Here is a 5,943-nt window from a genome sequence, read left to right on the forward strand (position 1 = left end):
TTCCAAGCCCAAGTGCTGTGGTCCGGCAACCTCGGAGCTGGAACGCTGAGAAACGGAGCCCCCCTCTGCCTCACCTGCAGTAGGGGGAATTCTCTGAGGTCCCCAGCTGGCCCAAGGGAGGAGCGGAGGGGAAGAGGCCCAGCCCAACAGCTTACCCTGTAGACAGAAAGCACTCCAACCACCGTCCTTCTCCCTCTGCAGCATTGCATCTAGACGGTGCAAAACTTGTCTAGACCGACCGAGTGCGGGGTGCGGGAGTGAGGCATGCATCAGACCGCTTTCCCTGCCTCCCTCGGAGGCGTGCGAGTCTCCAGGTTCCCAGGGCACCAGAGGGCACCTTGAAGCATTCTCCAAGGCAGCGTCCAGATTTTGGAATGCCTCTGGAAAGTCTCCAGGCCTGCATATTGATGAGCCATTGCTGGGTTCAGCCCAATGTGTTCATTCATTTTAAGAAGGCTACTCTAAGCAGAGCTACTGGGGACAGCCCAGTAAATTTGCGCTTGGGGTTGTTTTGTCACAGCACTTCTGATGCTTGCTGCACTAAGCAGATGCTGCTGCCTGCATTTACTGGCGTGTTGTTTACTGTGCCTTTAAGCGTATGTCTTTGGCTGGCTGTCTAGACTGCAGCAGAAGCCACATTTAATACAACAGGTAGAACAGTCCAGCTCAGTGCTTTTAATGAGGATGTTCATACATTCTGCTGTGTGTTGAGAAATCAAATCATGCATGTGTGTTTGTTAAATGCACTGTACATCTTCTGAGGAAAGGGTTCCTCCCAGGTATGGAGCTCTGTATGAACAGAAGTATCTTTAGAATTAATACAACAAAGGTAACCTGTCTCCCAATTTAAAAAAAAAAAACCCTGAGCATATTGATCAATGGTGTTTAATTGGTTAAATCTGCATATTATTATTACAGTCATGCAGAAAAGCAAACCAGAAATGCGTTGCTGGAATGCCTTTTCAGTCAATTAAGGCAACTTTAATTGATTAATCTGATTAATCGATTTACTGATGCAATCATCCTGCTAGGGAGCCATTGAGCATAAGAGTGCTTTGCCTCTGTGCAGGCTGAACTAAATTTAGCACTGGATTTAGATTCATCTCAACGGAAAAGGCACATCAGTCCAGAAACACGTCTTCCTTAATGTCTGGTCAGTTGAGAATAGAAACCAGAGGAGGTATATTTCTAAAAACATGGACTGACTACCACTGGTATTTTTATCTGTATATTTACTGGATAAGACGTGCCCATTCCCAGGCTGATGTGTGGGTGTACACGGTTGAATTCTTCTTGGATACTGCATGCTGTTCTGTACACCTCTTGACTGAAGTATGTGATTCACTGTTCTAGGAACACAGTTCTAAGCTGTGAATGAGTGTGCGGCCCATGATTAAACAACTTGGTGTTTATTGCACAACTGGTGTGTGTGTGCCTTCTCCGAAGCCAGTACACGCAGTGTTGTGGCCAAGAGACTGGCACTGCAGGCCGGAGCGCTTCTTGCCACATATCCTGCCTCTTTCTAGGTAACTTAATGGAAACAGTGTTTGGTCCCCAGCAAACACCCTACCATACGCAGAATTTGGGGGCAGTGCTGAGTAACCCTTGCAAAACTTTGGATGCGTCAGTAATTCCTTCATCAGCAGTGATCATTTTCTGGCAATACTGGTATCCATCTACTTTTATCTCCGCAATTCCATAGCTACCCTCTTTGGGGGGAAACAGACTTGCGGCTGGCTCTGTTCACACCACGTGTTCCTGCCCACGTTGCACGGGACACGCTCTTGCACCAGAACCCTCTCCATTCAGCAGGATCTCTCAACCCTCCGTGAAGCCTTTTCACAGCGCTGGAGAGGCTGCTGCGGGAAGGTGCAGCAGGGAAATCCGCTTGAGCTAGCCCAGCTGCCCACGTTGCCACCTGAATCCATCCCCATATTTGTGTGGTTGCACAAGTGCGTTTCCATTCACATATGGCTGTGCATGCGTACACAAATTTGCCTGGTTGCATGCATGGGTGTACAATGACTGAAGGGCTGGGGACTGCCTTTTCTCTGCAAGGTGTACGAAGGATAGGCAATAGGAAAGCATGAATGTTGTAGCTGGATACCTGGGACTCAGTGGCATGAAGCATCTTCTCTCAGCCTCGGCTGATCAACCAACTATGACCCTATCTGGACAGATGGAGCCTAGCTGCAGTTATCCACACCCTGGGAACCTCTCGTTTGGACTACGGAAATGTGCTCTGTGGAGCCACCTTTGAAAGCAGTCCGGAAACTTCAACTGATTCAAAACAGGGCAACTCGGCTGTTAACAGGGACTGGCCCTCAAGACCATATTACACCAGCCCCAGCTGAAGTCTGGCCCAGAGTCAAAGTGCTTGTGCTAACAATTAAAGACCTAAATGGCTTGGGACCAGGTTATCTGAAGGAATGCCTCCCCCTGTATGTACCTACCCAGGCCAATGAGGTCCTTCTTAAGGAGCCCTCTCAGAGGGGAACAAGGAAGGTGGCAACCAGAAGAAGGGCCTTTTCGATTGTGGCACCCCATTTATGGAATCCGTTGTTGTTACATGTGTATGCCGCTCCACGGCCCATAGGGCTCTCTGGCCAGCTAAGGATAAAACAGAAATAATACAAATTCAATTACAAAATATAATACTATAATCCCCAAAGAGGTACCCCTTGTGCCTACCCTTTCCTCTTTCTGGCACCAGGTGAAAACCTGTTTATTATCCAGCTGTTTTAATAGTTAAACTTTAGCTTTCATATTGTATTTTGTATCATTCCTGTGCCTGTACTTTTAACTTGATTACAGCAACAGTGGTCTTACTGGATAGTTTTGTTGTGCTATTGTTTTTAATGGCAACGGTGGTCTTGTTTGCTATTGGTTGTTTAGTGATTTTATTGGTTTTACTGTTTTGTTGTATTATCTTTGTTTGATATCTTTGATTTTGTTAACTGCCCAGTCAGCCTATTGGGCAGTTTAACACTGTAATTAATAAATAAGACAGACAGACAGACAGTTTTCCTCTTGCATCCCTGTATCCGCATGAATGCCTTTTCATACCTGGATATATGCTGGCCAAGTGAGCAGGTGCAGAGTATTCTAACTGCAGCATTGTGTGGCCTATGTTGCCCACACAAATTTTGCTTGCACACGTAAACCATGTTCCCTGATTGGGTGGGGAGCAGTGTTTATTCACCCTTTTGACTACCAAGCTGTGCTTGCAGTTGGCCTTGCGTGAGAGAGATGTAGAATTCAACGCATCAACATACGGATCACACCCAATTACCTCCACTTTCCATCCAGTCCAGGTCCTGTGACCACAGCAACTTGTAGAAGCATAGAAAAGTCGAGCTGGAAGGGGCCAGAGGGCCATCAGGTCCAGCCCCCTGCTGAGTGCAGTACAGAATTAAACCTTCCCTCGCCGGTGGCCGTCCAGTTGCAGCTTGGCCTTCCACAGTTACTCAGAGCTCCTCTTCTGGTGCTCTCCGGAAAAACGGCAGCATTTTTTGCCTGCCTCGCATGTGAACTTGGGGAAGGTAGCTCATCCCCTCCATTAAATCACTGGCTGCCACCGTGCGCTCTGCAGGGTCGTGCCTTTCACTATCCAGAAAACCAGAGCGCGCCACCCGCCCCCACCCCGCGCCTGTTCGCGCGCCCCCTGCCCGCGCGCGCCACGGAGGGAGAGCTCGCAGCAGCGGCATTGCCCACGTCTGGGGGCGCTGCCCGCGCCTTGGGCCCTGCCGACGTGCCGGGTCGCGGCACCCCTATCCAGAGCCATGGGTCAACTCTCAGCGAGGCTGGCACGAAGGAAGGCGCCAAGCTCAAGCCGACGCCGCCTCGGAGCGGCGCAGCTCCGCGATCAGCGCCGCCCTCGCCCTCCGGGAAAACCTTCCCAAGCAAGGCGCCCCCCCTCCCCGAGCCCACCGCCCATCTCGGCTGGCTCGGCCCTTCCAGGCCTTCGGCGGCGGCGGCCGGCTCCGCTCGCTCCCGCGCACCCTCTCGCGCCCTTTGCCTGCTCGCGCCTCGCCTTGGGCGGGCACCCGGCGCGGCGCGCACTCGGTGACCCAGCGCGGCAATTGCCAGGCTGGAGCCAGGGCGCAGGGGAGGGATTCCCCCGGCCGACCTGGGCCGGGCTAGGCTGGCTGGCCCCGGGCGGCAAGCGGCGGCGGAGGCGCTGGCACGCAGGCGGTGACCCCGCGAGAGGCAGCGGCGCGCCGCCCGCGCCCCGCGCCCTTTGCTCCCGCTTCCTCCCCGCCCCGCGCGGTTGCTCCATCGCCGGCGGCCCTTGTGCGGATGACTCAAGCGGCGGCTGTGCAACTCCAGCCCGGCAGTCGCCGCCGCCGCCGCGCCGCCCGGGCGATGGATGGCCCGGCCACGGGGGCGGGCGGCTGGCCTGCCTGCCTCCTGCCTGCCTGCCTGCCTGCCTGCGGGGCCAAGCCGGGCCAAGGGCGCGCGGCCGAGCGCAGAGCCTGGGGCTGCCGAGCGGGCGCCGCCGCCCGGCCACTCTCGCCCTCCCGCCCGAGTGCGCGCCGCGGGCTGCGCCTGGCGCCGCGACGGGCCCTGCAGCCCAGCGGGAGGCGGCGGCGGCGGGGGAGGCGGCTTCCCGCCTGGGCTGCTGGCCGGAGCTGCGGGGGAGGGCCGGCGGGCCGGGTGAAGGGCCGCCGTGGCCTCCTGCTGCCGCGGTCAGGCTGCCCGCGCCGGGAAGCAGTCGGAGAAGGCCGGCGGGCGCAGGGCCGCGCACCTGGGCGGCCTGGCGGGGTGGGGGGCCTGTGTTAGGGGGCCTGGAGAGGGGCTGGAGCCCGGTTCGGGTGAGGAGCGCTGAAAAGCGCTGGGTCTCTTCGCCTGGGCAAGTGTGTGGGGGGGGGGGGGGGACGCCCACGTTTCTAAAGGGCTGCCCCATGGATAAAGGAGCAGACGTGTCCCTCCTCGCCCCACTGGGCAGTACTGCGACTAGTGGGTGGAAATAGGGAAGCCAGTTTCAGCCATTTATTATTATTATTATTAAGGAGCATTCAAGCCCCACCTTCCTTCCTCTTGTAAGGCGCGCAAGCCAGTTTACGAGATTTTCCACTCCATGTGATCCTCACCACAGCAGCCCTATGAGGTAGGCTAGGCTGAGAGCCCGTGACCGGCCCCAGGCCACCCCGTGAGCCGAGTGGCCAAGCAGAACTAGACCCCAGCTCTCCCAGGTCCCAGCCTAACTCTTCAACCGCTGCAGTGTTTCTGGAGAAGCTGATTGTGAAATAGTTTGCCTCAAGAGGTGCAGGACATCCCAGGTGCAAGAGAGCCGCTGTGGTGTGGAGGTTAAGAGCACGGGACTGGGGCTCAGAGGATCCGGGTTCTAGTCCCCGCTCAGCCATGGAGCCAACTGGGTGACTTTGGGCCAGTCGCAGACTCTCAGCCCAACCTACTTCACAGGGTTGTTGTTGTGGGGATAAGGTGGAGGAGGAGAATGATGTAAGCTGCCTTGAGCCCTTTGTAGGAAAAAGGCAGGATATAAATCCAAAAATAAATAAAAAATCACTGGTGGGATTTAAGCTGGACTTGGATGGGCATCTCTACCTCAGGTGCTGGGGTTGCATCCTGCATCAATAGTTCTACACTGAGCAGAGGCTGGGTGCAGTGGCCCCCAAGTCACCTTGCAGGGCTGATTCTGTGTAGAGGTGAAAGGGCGATAAAGGAGACCTAAACTGCAGGTGGCTGAGCCCAGGCACGGCTCCCAGAAGTCATGCTGACTCATCCTGGAACCAGTTCCTGCACTGAGTTCATGACTGAGGAAATTGTAGTTGACAAGGTCCAAAGACACATCCCTGGGTTTCTAAAACTGAGCCATACTGTTAAAAGCAGCTTCTGAGCCTAGCTAGGTCTCAAAGGTAAGCCTTGAAAACAAGAGCTTTCCCTTCTGCATTTTTAATACAAATCATACTTAAGGGCCAA

The 5,943-nt window shown here is 55.0% G+C and overlaps 1 long non-coding RNA gene across 1 annotated transcript; it reads right to left on the reverse strand.

Annotated features, from left to right (window-relative positions):
• Positions 1-2,523: 2,523 nt before the first annotated feature.
• Positions 2,524-3,602, reverse strand: LOC123024162. The gene is made up of 2 exons (XR_006414865.1): positions 3,293-3,602; positions 2,524-2,610 (listed from the first exon to the last, which is right to left on the reverse strand). It is a non-coding gene; the product is annotated as an uncharacterized LOC123024162 (long non-coding RNA).
• Between the last annotated feature and the right edge of the window lie 2,341 nt (positions 3,603-5,943).

The sequence above is a fragment of the Varanus komodoensis genome, unplaced genomic scaffold (genome assembly GCF_004798865.1).
Source record: "Varanus komodoensis strain SLA01 unplaced genomic scaffold, ASM479886v1 scaffold22, whole genome shotgun sequence".
Classification (NCBI taxonomy): domain Eukaryota; kingdom Metazoa; phylum Chordata; class Lepidosauria; order Squamata; family Varanidae; genus Varanus; species Varanus komodoensis.